Source organism: Triturus cristatus, chromosome 8 (genome assembly GCF_964204655.1).
Source record: "Triturus cristatus chromosome 8, aTriCri1.1, whole genome shotgun sequence".
In the NCBI taxonomy this organism is placed as follows: domain Eukaryota; kingdom Metazoa; phylum Chordata; class Amphibia; order Caudata; family Salamandridae; genus Triturus; species Triturus cristatus.
Genome location: NC_140591.1, coordinates 879250966 through 879269396, shown reverse-complemented (window position 1 = coordinate 879269396; position 18431 = coordinate 879250966). Strand labels below are relative to the sequence as shown.

The following is an 18431-nucleotide window of genomic DNA, read 5'->3' as shown; positions in this document are numbered from 1 at the left end:
AAGCGTCGGCGCTCGGAGCTCCTCGGTATAATCACAGGATCCGCAGAGTCAGGAACGGCGCACCACGGCGTCCGGCGGGTAGGAAAGCGTCCGCTTTTAAGGCAGAAGACTTACTCCGAGGCGGGAAGGAAAGCGTCCGCCCTCGGAGCTCCAATCTGTGGTCTCGGGTTCCTCTGGGTCAGGGATGGCGCGCGAGGGCGCCCGGCAGGTTTAACGGGACGGAAACTCCAAGCGGGAAGGCAAGCGTCCGCGAGTTTCCAGCTTGACGGGATTACAGGATTCAGAAGACGCGAGGGGAACTGGAAGTGTTCCCTCGCCGTCGGCTTCCATGAATGATTGTCAAGCACCGTCTCCTCACTGAGGCGGTGCTTATATAGGGTAGGCCGTTCCCCTCGTGAGCTGAGGTTACGTAAGTCCTGCCCCGTTGCCTCCTGGGAGTTGTAGTCCCTTCGGGTCTCGGACTGCCTACCTCGTTTCCCACAGCTGCCTGAGGGCTTGCGGGGGTGTGTGCGGCCAGGCCCATGCCTGCTACAGCCGATGACCGTCACATTTATTTATTTATCTTACTTATATTTATTTTGTTTATATTTATTATTAGTACAGTAAAACTAAAAACTTTTTGTATTATTTTTCTTATACACCTAACATAATATATATAATATATATTTATTTAATAAATACTGTTTTAATAATTAATTTATTGTAATTATTTTTTTGTTGCTAATACTCAAGTATTTAACATTATCTTTATTATTTTTTAATACTCATAAATTAGTCATTCATATTTTTAAATTATTAATATTATTAGTTACATTTTAAATAAATACACTATAAATACTCAATTATTAATCTTTATTTATTTTAAAAATTCTTTTTTTTTTTTAATTAATATACTTGCGTTGTAAAGGTCTATGCGTTGTAAAAGTACTTACCATATAAAAGCATGCGTTGTAAATGCATGCGTTGTAAAAGCTTTTGCGTTGTAAAAAATGCGTTGTAATAGCATTGCGTTGTAAAAGTTGCGTTGTAAAGGTTGTTTACCCGTCCACTTCGACCACTGGATGCCACCCGCAAGTCCACGCCACGGCCCACCAAAAAAAACTGCTTTGGTAATGTAATGGTTTATGGCTGTTACTTAGCGATACTGCCCTGGTGGTGGAGGGCGGGCGGCCACAGGTATGCCTGCCTTCAGTTATATTAGATAGGCGGTCTAGGCCAAGCTGCAGTGCCTGCTGTATAACGGCATCTGGCTAACCACCTCAACTCAGTACTGCCTCAACCTCTGATGACTCGTGCTCGTGGTGGGGACGGGTGAGTGCGTGCTGGGCGTGGCATTTTAAAAAAAATCTACGGACGCTGCCTGCCGCACAGCCCTACCCCTTCCCTCGCAGAATCAAATCCAGCCCCCTGCCCAATCAGGGCTTAAAGCAATTTCGAAATGCGCATCGCATCCGCATCGTGACCGTCTTTCACACTCATCTGCATATTGGATTCACATTCATTCATGCAGCAAATAAATTGAGTTGAACGGTCTGGACACTGGACCAGTATGTGACACGAGTCAGAAGTGAGGTCATTTAATTTTATTTACTGTCTAGTCTGAGGCTACGCACGCAGCACGCATATGTATGCCACATTCACATTGCCATATGCGTGCAGTCAGAGTTGCAGATGCCTGGTGTTGTAGTAGACCCGGCCCTCATAAATAAGTGCCGGTGCTAAGCACCGGTAAGCACCGGCACAAATGAAGCACTGACTTAACCTTAACCCGGGCTGGACTTCATGTGGAGCTGGAGCAAGCATGCCGACGCCGGTGACTGTCACGTGATGCCACCAGTGGTTGAAGTGGGGGAAAAAAAGTAGGGAAACTGTGGGTGGAGAATCAGAGGGCGGGAAAAACCCAAGGATTGGATCACTGGGCCAAGCCAGAGGCGTGGCTAGAATGCGCAAACATCCCAATGTTTAGTATTTGTTTGGCATTTCACTGCCCAGTTAAATCAACCAATGGATACACATGAATATTTAAGGTTATAATGAGTTATTGACATTAAAATACATTTACAAAATGAGATATGCTTCTAATCACTGAATCTCCCAAATAAGGTAAAATGTGGAAGCACAAGCAATTTGTCTCTGAACCATGGCGTTTCTGCCTTCAGCACTTCTCCCTTTTTCCACAACAGCAGTTCAAACATGTATGGCTAAATATCCTAGTTTGCAAATGTTCTCTATATAATTATGGCTCTGCCATATTTTCTTCATAATGCAAGTTCTGCTGCATGATCTGACCATTTAAACGAATAAATTGTTTGTAGCTCAAACGTATCAAAAGTTAATGAAAAAAGTACTTGTGGAGGGCACCTTGCAAAGGTTGACTGATCACCTTTCTCACTGCTGCATTTGTATATTCCACTGGTACTAATAAGGCAAAATCTTTCCAGGGACTGTTAGCATGTGTACAAATCTCAAAATAGTAAAATATATGAAAATATACTGCATTACGCTGCAGTCTTTTTTTAAATGCATAATTTAGTCAACACTGCGGCATCATTTTGTCCTCCTTTGCTGCATAATTGATTCCAGTGGCCCCACAGCATGCAGCACATGTTAAAAGTGCTTGTGAATGAAGCAGAGAGACTGAAGTTTGCAAACTTAGTTTGGTGTGCGTGCAAATCCTGCCTTGCCAATCCCTGGTGAGTTACAGCTACTACTGCTGAAACAAGGCCAATGGAGGTACCTACGGGTGAGGCAGACTGGCCTCAAGGGCAGGGCCGGCCTTAGCACTTGTGGTGCCCTGTGCATTAATGTTAGTTATTGCCCCCCAATGACTACCTCTGCCATGGATTCCCTCACTACCACCATTTAACAGTGCCCCTCAAGTCTCCATAACCACATTCTCTCTCAGATGCATTTAATTTGATTTACAGCACCACTCATACCATTGTAGGGTGTCAGAGCACTTTGCATCACACACATTACTCAGAGACAATCAATATGTGTGCAAATCACTGTATAGAAAATGTTACATAATTCTAAGGACTACAAGGTGTAGGAGTCACATGACAACCATACTAGTAGGCCGGATAGTTTAATAGTGATTGGTCTGGAGAAATAAACTCAGAATTTAAAATGTAATACCATGGTTGGGGGGGTTCTCTTTAATAATAAGAATTGATTTCTTTCCAAAAGAACACTTTTTGCAACATTAGGATAATCAAAGACTGGGGGGGAAACATAACGCTCTAATTTATACCTTGCAGTTTGTATGCAGCTCTTAGCCGACAGTTAATAGCTCACTGTTCTGTGTTAGGATTTTAACGTATAAACTGCAAGTAACAAAAGGATCTCTTTGACAAAAGCAGTAACCCACTGACCTATTTACATTATGTGCACTTTGTGATCAGCATTGTACATGTTCTTTGCAGCAGGCACATTAATCCTCTGAGCTACCTTTCCATGAGTCAAAACTTCCACTAAATAAAATTCTAGGAAGAACATTAATCACCAAAGTCATCATGACATTTTTATTGTTGCCGAAAATTGCTGGAGGCCAAGAAGGAGGCAGCAAGCGCTTTAAAAACCATAATATACTAGCAAACATAATGCCTACACCCAAAGTCAGCACCCAGTGCGGTCACACCGGTTGCACCGCCCTAGAGCTGGCCCTTCTCAAGGGTCCTGTGACCAGAGTCACTGTTGCTCTAGAGTGTACTGCTGCATAGGTCTGTCCGCAATACTGGAGGTGAACTCAGCATGGATTGTGGTGGACAAGCCTTGAAGGTTAACCTACACTTGTCATGCTAGGGTCCACCTGCTGGTGCTAAGACACCAGGGCTTCTAAGGTCTTTGCAAAGCCTTCTAAGGTCTAGCATGGGATTGTGCTCTCTCAGGAGAGTGGTCTGGTGGACTGGCTATTAAGGTTGAACCTGGTTCCCCAGTTCCAAATTCAGCAGCTCTGGCCATAGTGCCACATCCTCTCCCCCACTGAACACCATACTGCCCCACTGAGGAAAACTCACACTGTCTTGAACTACAACCCAATTGTTGCCAGCTATAAACACCTGGATGTGGCTCAATTTAAATTACGTACTAGACAAGAGCAATATGTGGCCTACAAAAAAAAGTAACATCATGGAAAAAGCAAACACTCATAGGGAATGCAAAATTTAGCAAACCATGTGAAATGTAAGCAGGAACAACATGGTTACCTTAACGCTTTTACACTCACTATTCAGAAATCAGTGAGTGCTTTTGCCTGAAAAGTTAAGGCCATGATTAAAGGGCCCTGAATGGACCCATTTCAATGTCCATTGCTTATATCCTTACAAAACATAAGCAGCATGGTAAAAAAGACCACATCCCTGGACGCAGAGCCACAGTACACATTTTGTTTTCCAATCCACACATTGTAGAACCTCCAGGATTGGTGCACTAGTTGCAAGCCCAGGGAAAACAAAGACAAGAAAACAAAAATAGCGCTTCACTGGCAAACTGTAAAAGTGGCGCTAATATGTTTGGGTGTGAAAAAAATCAATCTGCCCACTTTGCTCCCACTCTATCTTACTTTTTTTAGTTATTTTTCATATTTTTAACCTTTTATTCCTGATGCTGCACTTTCGAATTAAAATGTCGGAAAAATACGACATTTCTAGCAAAAGTGTTTTTCTTTTTTGGATCCATTTCACAGGGGAGCAAATAAAAGAAAGGAGAGGAAAGAGAGTGAGAACCCCGTCTTGAAGTCATGGTTTTCAGTAAGAGAAGAACTGCTAGACAGAAAGAGAGGGAAGAAGGAAAGGGGGGGGGGGGGGGCAGCTGAAGCGGCAGAGCAGAAATGGACAGTCTTTTCTTCTCTGGGCAAGAAGGAAAAGACAGAGTCCTGTTACTTCTCTGCCGTCCGCCCGTCACGAACGCCAGGAACTCCAAGCTTTATTTATAGGTGGTGGCGAATTCTTGCTTCCTGGGACGCATTTTCAGAATAAAAAAGTTGGGGAACGGAATCCTTAAAATTAAAGAAGTAGGGGCACGCCGTACCCTGCCGATCCCGTCCACTTCGACCACTGGATGCCACCCGCAAGTCGACGCCACGGCCCACCAAAAAAACTGCTTTGGTAATGTAATGGCTTATGGCTGTTACTTACCGATACTGCCCTGGTGGTGGAGGGCGGGCGGCCACAGGTATGCCTGACTTCAGTTATATTAGATAGGTGGTCTAGGCCAAGCTGCAGTGCCTGCTGTATAACGGCATCTGGCTAACCACCTCAACTCAGTTCTGCCTCAACCTCTGATGACTCGTGCTCGTGGTGGGGACGGGTGCGTGCGTGCTGGGCATGGCATTTAAAAAAAATCTACGCGCGCTGCCTGCCGCACAGCCCTACCCTTTCCCTCGCAGAATCAAATCCAGCCCCCTGCCCAATCAGGGCTTAAAGCAATTTCAAATTGTGCATCGCATCCGCATCGTGACCGTCATTCACACTCATCTGCATATTGGATTCACATTCATTCATGCAGCAAATAAATTGAGTTGGACGGTCTGGACACTGGACCAGTATGTGACACGAGTCAGAAGTGAGGTCATTTAATTTTATTTACTGTCTAGTCTGAGGCTACGCACGCAGCACGCATATGTATGCCACATTCACATTGCCATATGCGTGCAGTCAGAGTTGCAGATGCCTGGTGTTACAGTAGACCCGGCCCTCATAAATAAGTGCCGGTGCTAAGCACCGGAAAGCACCGGCACAAATTAAGCACTGGCCAACCCCCTTCTGAGGCACCTCCGTCTATGTAAAACAGAAGCAAGGTAACAGGACATTTTATCTCTTTCTGAGTTTTTCAAGCAAGCCTATTATCATGCCCTTCATGGTTTTGTTTAATTTCTCAACTAAACCATTTGTATGGGGGTGATAGGGGTGGTGAACCTGTAGCTCACACCACATTCATCCCATATAGCTTTAAGGTATGCCGATATCAAATTTGCCCCACTATCATAAACCACCTCTTTTGTAAACCCCACTCTGGTAAAGATACCAAGAGGGTTCTTTGCTACTGCAGGGGCAGTGACAGTCCTGAGGGGAATTGACTCTGGGTACCTAGTGGCATGCTCCCCTATCACTAGAATGAATCTGTACTCACATGCAGTTTGAGGATCAAGGGGACCAACAATGTCAATCTTTACCCTCTCAATCCCTGGAAGTGGAATCAAGAGAGCCTTTGTTTGTCCCCCTGTCTTGCCACTGGCTTGACAGGTGACACAGGAGCGACAAAACTCCTTCACCTTTTCAGGCATCTGGGGCCAATAAAAATAGGCAACCAACCTTTTTGGTTTGTCCCAGATGTGAAGCTAAGGGTATGTCATGGGCTAAGGTCAGAAAGAACTCTCTGTACACTTGGGGGACCACCACTCTTCTGGTTGACACTGGTTTGGGGTCAGTGGCCTCAGTGTACAGGAGCCAATCTTCCCAGTAGACCCTATGGTTATCACTGCCATCTTCCTCTTCTTGCCTGGCAGCTTGTCGCCTAAGGTCTTCAAGAGTTTGGCGTGGCTTTTGCCCTTGACATAGGCCCTCTCTGGAGGGCCCCCTACACTTAGGAGTTCTGCCAGGTCAGGCCATGCTCCTTCAGCTGCAGTACCTTCCTCAGGCACCAGTGCATCTCCCTCAGCAGAACTCTCCCCCTGCTCCCGAGACCTCTTTGAAGCTGCCCTTTCTCTTGTGCTGGGAGTTTTGGGCTTTCATTTCAAGCTCCAAGCTCCCTTAACTTCCCTGTTGTGCAGCTTGTGCTCTCGTTGTCACCCACATCCAGTCAGGGAGACCCAGCATTTCTCCATGAGCCTTCCTTTCCACTTCTGCCCAAGCAGAAGTTTTCACATCATTTCCCAAAAGATACTCCACTGGGATGGCCACAGGACATAACCACCTTCTGTGGACCAGATGAACAAGTTACTTACCTTCGGAAACGCTTTTTCTGGTGGATACAGTATCTGCCTGTTGATTCCTCACCTTTTGAATACCCCCTGAGCCAGCATTCCGCGGAAATTCTTTCCTAGCTCTCCCACGTCGACGAGGACGTCATAATAGCACGGCTCTGCTCGCGACTCCGTATGATGTCATCGGAGCGATAAGAAGACCTCATCGGCATGCGGACGTCAGTTCCACCCATTTTTTCCGTGCCACCGAGGCAAACGGGCAGACTGACACATTTTCACATGTATACACAGTATACAAAATATATATATACAAATGCATAGCCAATAAAAGAATGGAACAAGGGCAACAGACCAAACATTTACCATTATTAAAACATACACGTGAAAAAGACATATTAAAAACATCCATGTCAAACAGTTAAAGCATTTTTTGGTAGAAACAGGTGGACAACGGGGAGGCGGGTGGGACAGCGGGGAATCCACAGGCAGAAACTGTATACACCAGAAAAAGCATTACCGAAGGTATGTAACTTGTTCTTCTGATGGATACTTCTGCCTGTGGATTCCTCACCTTTTGAATAGAATCCCAAAGCTGTACCTCACCCGGAGGAGGGTGTCCACCTGACTAGACCAAAAAATCTTGCAGCACAGAACGAGCAAAATGGCCATCCCTCCTAACCTCCGAATCTAAGCAGTAATGCTTTGCAAAGGTGTGGAGGGAGGCCCACGTTGCTGCTTTACAAATATCAATAACAGGAACACCTCTAGTCAAAGTAGAAGAAGAAGATTTAGCTCTGATGGAATGAGCTCTGATACCTTCAGGTGGTTCCTTCTTGGCCAAGGCGTAGCAGATCTTGATGCACAATATGATCCACCTGGAAAGAGTCCGCTTGTGCACAGCTTTGCCTTTTATTCGCCCAACGTAGCCCACGAAGAGCTGATCGTCCAGTCTCAGATCCTTTGTTCTGTCCAAATAAAAGCTGACAGCTCTCTTAGGATCCAGGCAATGAAGTCTCTCCTCCTCCTTGTAAGGGTGAGGGGGACGATAGAAGGTAGGTAAAGTAATGGACTGTCCCAAATGAAAAGGGGTAACCACCTTTGGAAGGAAAGCAGCCCTGGTCCTTAGAACCAACTTATCTGCATGAATGGTCAAGAATGGAGGTTTAGAACTAAGAGCCTGAAGCTCACTTACCCTCCTAGCCGAGGTAACGGCAATCAAGAAAACCGTCTTAAAAGAGAGAAGCCTCAACGGGCAAGTATGAAGAGTCCTTTAATGAACCTCATAACAATGGGGGACTTAAAGACGGCTGGTCCGGAAGACATAGGAAAGCAGACAAATCCGACAAATAGCCCTTAACAGTGGCCACAGCACAACCCTGCTGGGCCAAGAAAAGCGAAAAATGAAGAACATCTGACAAGTGGGCCTTCAAAGGATCAATGGACCTCTCTCCACACCATTTGACAAATCTAGACCATCTGGAGGAATAAGTGTCGCCTGGACGATAAAATAACATCCACCACATCCGACGGGAGAGAGAAGGAACTCAGGTTGCCCCGTTCAATCTCCAGGCATGAAGGTGCATGCTCTGGAGGTGGGGGTGTAGAACCTGCTCCTGCGACTGCGAGAGGAGGTCTGCCCTGAGAGGGAGACGGACCGGAGGGTGCAATGAGAGGTGAAGAAGATCTGTGTACCACACCCTTCTTGACCAATCCGGGGCGATTAATATTACTTGGGCCCGGTCTAGGCGAATCTACCTCAGATCCTGAGGAATCAAGGGTATGGGAGGAAACGCGTAATGGAGATGCGAGCTCCAATCCAATTGAAACGCGTCCCCCAGCACTCCCCGCATCGGATACTGGAGACTGCAGAACAACGGGCAGTGTGTGTTCTCATGAGTGGCAAACAGGTCCAACTGAGGGGATACCCACATCACGAAGATGTCATGGACCACCTCCGGATGAAGCCGCCACTCGTGATCGGATGAGTAATTCCGACTGAGACTGTCCGCACGAACATTCAGCACACCGGCTAGATGATTTGCAAACACACAAATCTGATGGTTCTGAGGCCAGGACCAGAGTCGCAGTGCCTCTCAACAGAGACGATACAACCCTACCCCTCCCTGTTTGTTCCCATCTTCTCAATGTCGAGAATCCTCTGCGGAGGCAGAAACGCCCAACACACAGTAGTGTCCAGTATTGCCCCTATGAACAGGCAGCGCTGAGAAGGCACCAGGAGGGATTTGGGTACATTTATTGAGAAACCCAACTTGAACAACAGTTGCCTTGTTGCTTGCAAATGGCGCAACACTAACTCCGGAGACTCTGCTTTCAACAGCCAATCGTCCAGGTAGGGGAAAACAGGAACCCCTGACCTTCTGAGATGTGCTGCTACCACCGCCATCACCTTCGTAAAGATTCGAGGTGCGGAAGTCAGACCAAACGGAAGAACCGCAAACTGGTAGTGTTGCGATTCTACAGTGAACTGGAGATACTTCCGATGCGACTTCAGGATGGGAAGATGAAAATACGCATCCTGCAGATCGATGGACACCATCCAGTCTTCCTGTTGTAGCGCAAGAAGAACCGGAGCCAAGGTCAACATTTTGAACTTTTCCTGCCTGAGGTAAAGATTCAAAATCCTGAGGTCCAAGATCGGCCTCAATCGACTGTCCTTTTTGGGGATCAGGAAATACCGGGAGTAGCACCCCTGACCCCTTTCCTGCTCCGTAATCACCTCTATCACACCATTCTGTAACAAGGTAAGAACTTCCTGCTGTCCTCTGAACACCAACCCTGGCAAAGAGGGTAAGGAGGAGGAAACTCTAAAAAAGGGAGGGTGTACCCATTCTCTACAAGATTTAAAACCCAACGGTCTGAAGTAATCGATTTCCAATCTTGTAGAAAATGGGACACCCGACCCCCTACCGGACCATTATGTTCTAAGATGGGGGATCTAGAACTGCTTTCCTGAGGCACCAACGGTGGTGGGAGGAGAAGAGGAGGAGGAGGACTGCTGACAAGGGGCTCCTCTACGACGGCCCCTGTTTTTACCCCTGTACGATTTGTATAAAGGATTCTGCTGCTGGCCCTGTTGAGGTTGCAGCCCTTCCAAAACCACAATACCGCTTGTAGCCGTATCCTCTAGACTGCATTTGAAGGCCCAGAGATCTTGCAGTCGTTCTGCTATCCTTAAAGCGTTGTAAGGCAGAGTCAGCTTTAGTGCCAAAAAGTCTCGAACCATCAAAGGGCAAATCCAACAGGGTTGCCTGAACATCAGGAGGAAATCCAAATGACCTCAACCAAGCTTGTCTCCTTGTTGCTACAGAAGACCCCATCACACGAGCCACAGAGTCAGCTGTGTCCAAACCCGATTGTATAACTTGACGGGCAGCAGCCTGAGAATCAAAAAGAGGCTCCAGGAAATTATTCCTATCATCCCCAGGCAACTTTGGAACCAGCTGCTTGACAGAGTCCATAAGAGCATGGATATATCTCCCAGGTAAACAGGTAGCATTAGTGGACTTTAATGCCAAACTCGCAGAAGAAAATACTTTATTTGCCGATTGTTCAATTTTTTTAGAATCCCTATCCCCTCAAATAGTTGGGAATGAGCCAGAAGATTGTTTTGAGCAAGAAGCCTGGACCACCAGACTTTCAGGAGATGGATGCGATAAAAGAAACGCCGGATCTCCAGGAGCTGGCCTGTACCTCCTTGCAATGGACCTAGAAACTGCTGGAGCAGTCAAGGGTTTTGCCAGACTTCTAAAATAGGCTCTGTTAAGGCCTCATTGAAGGGTAGAAGTGGCTCAGAAACTGCAGCAGATGTATTTAAAACCTCCGTTAGAATGTTAGATTTCACCTCAGCTGTAGGTACCTGCAGATCAAGCAACTCAGCTGCTTTCCTTATTACAACGTGATAAGGAGCAACATCCTGTAATCCTCCAGCCTTAGGAGATGAGAGTTCATACTCAGGGGAAGTATCCAATCCACTGGCCTGCTGTAAACCTTCAAACTCGTCCACAGACTCAACAATTTCCCTTTCCTCCTGTTCCTGTCTATATTCCTCTTCTTCAAGCAGCCTCTGTGCCTCCCTCCTAGAGCGCTGCTTCAGAATCGGCGTCGGTGGCGCCAGACGCGGCACCGGTGACGACGCCATCGGTGTCGATGGAGAACCTTCAGTTTCAAACCTCGGCGTCGATCAAATTCGAGGCGGCACTGACTCGACAGCTGAAGTAGTCTGAGGTACCGGAGTGGAAGACCTTGGTGCCGGAAAATGCCAAGCCGGAGTCATTGGCAAAAATGGCACGAAGGGCGCCTGGGCATACTGGTGAGGTACACCCAAATTAAAGGCCAAAGGACCCACGGGCCTGAAGGCGCAGCAGATGGGTTAGAGGCTCTGGCAAACATGCCGAACATCGCATTTAAAAAATACGTAGGGTTCGTTCCAGGACCAGGAAAAGGAGGATTTGGATATGTACCTTCCTGAGCAGGTATCACCTGAGGCTGATCTGGAATTTGCGGAGCCGGTGAAGACGGCGCCCGCACAGGCGAAGCCACATGAACAGGAGATGACTCCCGGGGCGTCGGAGACTTACTTGGAGCTGGAGAACCTTTAGGCGTCGAAGAGCCCCTCGACGCCAGGGACATCGAAGCCGGAGATTGAATCGGCATCGCCCGAGGAGAAGGAGTAGGAGATAAAGATACAAAGTCTTTCCTTCGAAGCCGCTTAGCTGGAGAAGGCGACCTCAAAGCCTTGTTCTTCGACGAACGGTGCTGAGAACCATGCCTCTTCTTCGACTTCTTGTGTTTTCTCGACTTCGAAGAGTGAGAAGACGACGACTTTGCACGCTTTCGACCCCTCTTCTCCTTTTTGTCTTTGGCTATAAAGAGTTTAGCCTTGCGTTCTTTAAGGGCTTTCAGATTCATCTTCCTGCAGCTTCGACGTCGTGATTGGAAGATAAGCACCACAGGCAATCATCATGGGGATCCGTGATCTACATGTGGCTGCCATATTCCCTGCAGGGCTTGAATCCGGACTTCTTAGAAGTAGCCATCTGAAATCTTCAAGGAAACAAAGTATTCACAAAGAAAATGGAGAGTCCCTAGAAAAACCGTTACGCGTGGACGGCGCGGAAAACAGGGAACTAACGTCAGCACGCCGATGAGGTCTTCTTATGGCTCTGATGACGTCATACGGAGTCGCGAGCTGAGCCGTGCTATCATGACGTCCTCGTCTACGTGGGAGAGCTAGGAAAGAATTTACGTGAAATGCTGACGCAGGAGGTATTCAAAAGGGGAGGAATCCACAGGCAGAAGTATCCATCAGAAACCCCGCTCCACTCTAAGCTTACCAATACCAGTGGATGGAGCTTAGTCTTTTTGTCACCATTGGCTATCTGGTGACAGATGCCAGGTATCATTTGGTCTGGTGAAACCAGACTAGATGCCACCATAGTGACACTGGCACCTGTATCCCTCAGAGCCTCTACTTCATTCCCATTGCTCTTTGGCCTTGGACTGTACTTCTCTATGCTTGGAGGTAAGAATCCAGGCCTTTAATAGCCACCCCACCAGGGGAAACTAAAGAAGTCTCTGTGTAACCTTTGGCCTCTCCAGAGTATACTTCAACCCCCACTCCTATGCTAGTCAACCCTTTGGATTATCTACCAGTGGGGGACTTTTTGGAGCATGCTGCATATCCTCTTTTATGCCCTGGCTAATGACAGTCATGACATAGATCAGAAGCCTTTGCTGAGTCCCAGTGCTTAACCTGATAATCCCTACCTTTGCACTGGGAAGAGTCTTGGGTCCAACCTTTCTGAGAAGAACATCGGGCACCTTTTGAGAACTCCTTTTTATCCTTGTTGTTGCTCACATATTTCCCCTGCTGGGAAGTCTGATCACTCTTTTTCTGGTCAGTCCCAACGTGGGCTTTCCAGGACAACCGGTTTCTGACATATTTCTCAGCTATCTTGCCCAGCTCTCTAGGATAAGACAACTTTGAATCTACCAAATGCTTATACAATTTCTCTGTGATACAATTATTTAAAATGTGTTCTTTCATAATCACATTATATAGCCCATCATAAGTGTCTACCTCATTGCCTTTTATACAGCTTTCTAGTGCTTTGACTGAGGAGTCTAAGAAATCCACCCATGTCTGGTTTTTACCTTTATGGATGTACCTAAACTTCACTCTACTCCTCTATGATGAATCCAAATCCTTCTATAAAGGTCTACTTCATATAAATGGGACTCCGCCACATCCTCATTAACGGTCAGAAGTCTATCTCTACCCTTGACTGAGAACAACTCCTACAATAGACATCCCCAGTGCTGTTGACCTATCCTCCTCATTTTGCAGGCCCTCTCAAAGGCTTCAAACCATCAGTAAACTTTGGGACAATCCCTTTGGGGATCTTAGGGTCAAAGGTTTCCTCTTTTCCCTATTAAAATTGCTGCCAACATTATCTTTGGACTTTAAGCCCATCGCAGCCCTTCTTTCTTCAAGGGCTAGTCCCATTTCCTTGTGTTCAATCTTCTTCTCCTCTAGTGAGAGGAGATCAAGCTCCTCCTCAAGCCTTACTACCACAGTACCAGAAGGGGGGTCTGCTAGAGTGAGGGTGGAGAGTTGTGGTCTTCACCTTCTTCCCCGTCATCTTCTAGCTGGGCTAGAGCATCATCCTTACCCGCTTCAGGGTCTTCTTCTGAGGAATGCCCTCCCTCTCTAGTTTTTCTTTTCTCACGGGAGCTGAGGGCCTTCTCAAGGTACTCTCTTTTGGCTGTTACTCTATAGCCAAAGGCCCTAGCCTTGCACAAAACTCTTGGATCATTGATCTCCAGAGCTGGGATGATAGACAGGTTGAGGTTCTTGCCAGCCTCCTTTTAGTTGAAAGTTGGGACCTTTCAAAAACTTTGCAAAAACTTGTAAAACTTTTCCGACATTTTTAAGTCTTTTACTTTAGTTTTGGAACATGGATCTACACAGGCCCCCAACAATTCCAATTATTTTCTTCTTTTTTTAAATGTAAAAAAAAATATTTAGGCCTAATGTCAATAGTATATTTTTCATGCAAAAATCACTTATGACCAAGTGGTACTGCAAAACACAAGTTCAGGATCCCACTGCTGTAACACCAATGTAGGTAAGTGGAATATTATGCAGTGAGGCTGGTTAGGCTTCACTATGCAATACTCTCACAATACCCCAAAATATGTCCTGTGGATTCACAATGATAAATCCCTACCTCAGTCTTGGTAGTGTGGCACAGAGTAGTCAGGCTTTACTAGAGACGCATGTGTTTAACATTTCAGAGTACCAACATGGACAATAAGTAACTGACACGATTCACAAGAAATCCAACACCAATTTATAAAAATAAAGCAGATTTTTATGTAAGTGTAGACACCAAAAGAAACACAATCAGGCAAGTATAACCTGATGTTAGAAATTGCGTTTCTGGTTGGTAGAGGTATTCACCCTGTCCAAGCAAGAACCACAGTCCTATTCAGGGTAGATCACAACATACCCAAAATTATCCTGTGCTCACCCTCTGGTAGCTTGACACAGAGCAGTCAAGCTTAACTTCGGAGGCAATGTGTAAAGTATTTGTGCAACACTTCTAATACTATCACAGTGAAAACACCACAAAAAGACTCCACACTAGGTTAGAAAAACAAAGGATAATTTTATAAATAAAACAAGACCAAAACAACAAACATCCAAGAAGTAGAAGTCGAGATACGAATTTAAAAAAAATAAATGTAAAATAGCACTTAGAAGCAATAAGCGCTTAAGTGGGATGTCTGGTCACGCTGGACAAAGACAAAAGTTCAGACTGACAGTGATGAAGCGCAGACTGGATACAGGAACTCACTTGGGTCAACTGAACCAAGGTTCCTTGATCCGGTATGACTTGTCTTAGACGAAGATGCGAGGTGCAGTCTAAGCGATGCTTTGGTGTTGAGCCACGCAGTGGGCGAGATGCGTCAGTTTTCTCCACACAACTGCAGCAATAGATTGGTTCTGAGTGTGAGGCACTGGTTTCGGAATGAGTGCGATGCGTGGCTGATGCTCCCGCAGTAGGCGATGCATTGATTCTGACGCAATGCATTGGTTCTATAGGAGATGCGCCGGGTCTGCTCCATGCAAAGAGGAGGATGCTCTGGTTTCGATGAGGATGCGTCGGTTCTGGTTGAAGCAGAACTTTATACCCAAGTCCAAGGGCCCACAAGATGCAGGTCCAGTCCTTCTCTCTCAGGCAGGAGAACAGCAGGCAGCAGGGAATCTCAGCAAGTCCAGAAACACAGCAGTCCAGCAGAGTGGCTGTCCTTTCAGCATCACAGCAGTTCTTCTTCCTGGCAGAGTCTTCCTAGGTCCAGAAGTATACTGAAGTCATGGTGTCAGAGGTGCCGTACTTATACACAGTTGTGCACTGAAGTGAGGGAGACTTCAAAGAAAGCTTTGACGTGCACATTCGTCTTCCCTTCCTGCCCTGGCTCCAGACTCACTCAGGGGGTTATGCAGCCCTTTGTGTGTTGCCAGGACAAAGCATATTTAGGTGTAAGTGTGAGGCTGTGCCTAGCCCCTCCCTCCCATCATCCGGGGTGGTCTATCAAGACACATCTAAGCTTCATTTGAGTGTGGCTGTCTAGAGGGAATACACAAAGCCCAGTTGTCACCCAGCCCAGACTAAACAAAGAGACCTGCAGCTTGCACCAAATAGCTATAGTAAGTAAATGTCAATTTTCTAAAAGTACAAGTAAAGCCCAGAAATGTGTCTGGGAATACCCAGTGCACTACTAAAAAACACTATCCAGTGTGAATCAAAACTTTACACGACTTTGTGTAACACTATATATCACATTTAAGCATCTTTCAAAAAATGAGTCCAATGTTATTCTTGGTATCAAACTGAATCACAACGAAGTCATGTGAATTGCACGACAAATCTTCTTTATTGTCGAAGAATGACCATGTTCATAGTTGCTGTAGCATAAATCCACATCAACAGGTAATCAAAACAATCAAAGCGCTGTGCGAATTTCCCAATGCATTTCGGGCTGATAAAGCAAAGCCCTTCATCAGGGGAATCTGTAATGCATAAACGATAATGGTCTATATACATGACATAATGCTATATTTACATAATGATCTTAACAATATGGGTCATAAGGGGACAGGACTCACGAGTTGTCAGCAGAAAAAGAAATGATGATGAAAGAGAAAAAGGAAGGAAGAAAAACGAACCCATGTGGAACAAGTAGTCGGACTTGTGTTCAAAAGCTAAACAGATATCATCGTGTAGTGTACCATCACCACGAACCGTGACTATTATCATTCCCAAGGTCTAGAAAACAAGCTAACATACCAATGCGCGATCAGCAAGTAAATGTCTTGTAGAATAGACCTCAACAAAACATCCAGCACGTTATAAAGCCTAAGAAATGAAAATGAGCATCACGTGAAAAATCAAATCGTCTATAAGTGAAATAGCAGTCACCAGGTAACATGCTGAAGCCTTACCACGTTCTTAAATTATCGGGCACGACTATGTCGAACCGAATCCAGAGGGACTTTAACAAATAGCTGAAAAAGTATATAAAAAAACCACATCAAATGCCTCATAAGGCTAAAATCCCTCGTGTAGTGGCAAACAAAATGAGCATGCATTATACCAGCGCTTACCCTTCACGGTGAAGCGAAAGTCTCCACACCCGTAACGTCGGCTCTCGCAAATGAAAGACGGGAGTCTTGTGTATTTAAAGAGCATGCGCATTTGAAAAAGAAATCACCCGAGTGAAAAGAGGACTAAATTACGAACGGTGGTCGCCATGATAGAGAGTGCATTGGCTGTAGAAATACGTAAAGATGAAAGAAATAAAGCAAACAGGTAAAAGATAACCAAAATAAGGCAATATCATTGCAAGACAAACTACATAGTTAACATAGCTGGACAATCACAGTATCAGAAGTGTCCATAATGGCAGAAGGAATGTACTAAAAAAAGGTAAAAACATACTGAAGACAAACAGTTAAAAAATAACCAGAATTCAAAACGACATTTGATAAGAGTACCAGGCAGAGAGAGCAAAAACTTTTTTAGACAGAGAAACAGCATAATTACAAAGTGATCAGATTACTACAAAAAGCATGATAGTTCAAATTTATCATTCAACCCCATCGGGGAAAGTGTCTGCAAAAACCATATCCAATGTGCCTCGCGTTGTGCAAGCATTTTAGACATATTCCTTCCAGGAAGAGCCTCAATGATTTCTAGAACTCTAAATCTGAGCTGAGCTATAGTGTGTTTAGCTGTTGTCCAATGTTGTGCGAGCGGAGAACTGGTGGTTTTGGTTCGTATCCGACTCTTATGTTCAGTAATTCTAGTGCGAAAAGCACGTTCAGTTTTTCCAACATAACACAAATCACAGGGACATTTGATCATGTACACTACATGATGACTATTGCAATTCGCACTGAAAACCAAATTAATCGTTTTTCCAGTGCGAGGATGAGGTACACTTTTACCTACCATTACATTACTGCAATGGGAACAATTCATGCATTTGGTCATGCCTTTATAAACCGGCTTGGTTTTGTTACTGGACTTGTTCAAAATTTCTTTTAAATTCATCGATCTTTTGTAAGCAAACAGTGGAACATCAGCAAATACACCTTGAAAATCAGGCTCGCATTTAATTAAATCCCATCTTTGCAGTATACTTTTTTTTAAAAGATGAGAATCGGTGGAATAGGTGGAAACAAAAACTTCTCGCTTTTTGTCAGTGGATGGTGTTCTCTTTTTTAGTAAGTCTTCACGACTCAATGATGAAGCCCTTGTGGCTGCCTGATCTACAATGTGTGTAGGATATCCCCTATCCAAAAACTTTTGTTTGGAGGCTTCAATTGCCTGCATGCCAACCACTGGATCAGAATTAATGCGTTTTATCCTCAAAAATTGAGAATAAGGGAGGTGGCGTTTTAGAGGCCATGGATGGAAACTTTGGAACAGCAATGAATTATTGCGGTCTGTTGATTTGGTGAACACTGTAGTATTAATAGAGGAACCGGACAAAGTAATTTGTACATCCAGAAATGCTATACTTGAAGGTTCAATCGAATGTGTGAATTGGATACTCTTTAGTTTTTGAAGTTATCCATTTCATTTCCATTGCATGTGAGAGAATAGAATCCAAAGTCTTCAAAAATTCATCCGTGGGATCTGAATCAAGTGGTAAGTATGTGGACCGATCTTGCAACATCTGATCTATCTTAGATTCATATTTACAACGGTCCATGACCACTAATGCACCACCTTTGTCTGCTTTAGTGAAATGTAGAGAGTCTTGAGATTGCAAAGCTTTCAGTGCAAAACTCTCACTTTTTGAAAGATTCGAAGTGCCCACGGGCCCAGACGGAAACTTTGATATATCTTGTTTAACCAAAGTTTCAAATAGGTCAATAGCCTTATGTGTGATGGGGGACATGAAAGTACTCTGT

General features: G+C 45.3%; 1 protein-coding gene across 1 annotated transcript in view; it reads right to left on the bottom strand.

Annotated features, from left to right (window-relative positions):
• The window catches only part of C8HXorf58 (chromosome 8 CXorf58 homolog), a 714653-nt gene that overhangs the window by 321921 nt on the left and 374301 nt on the right, over positions 1–18431 (bottom strand). The window lies entirely within an intron of this gene.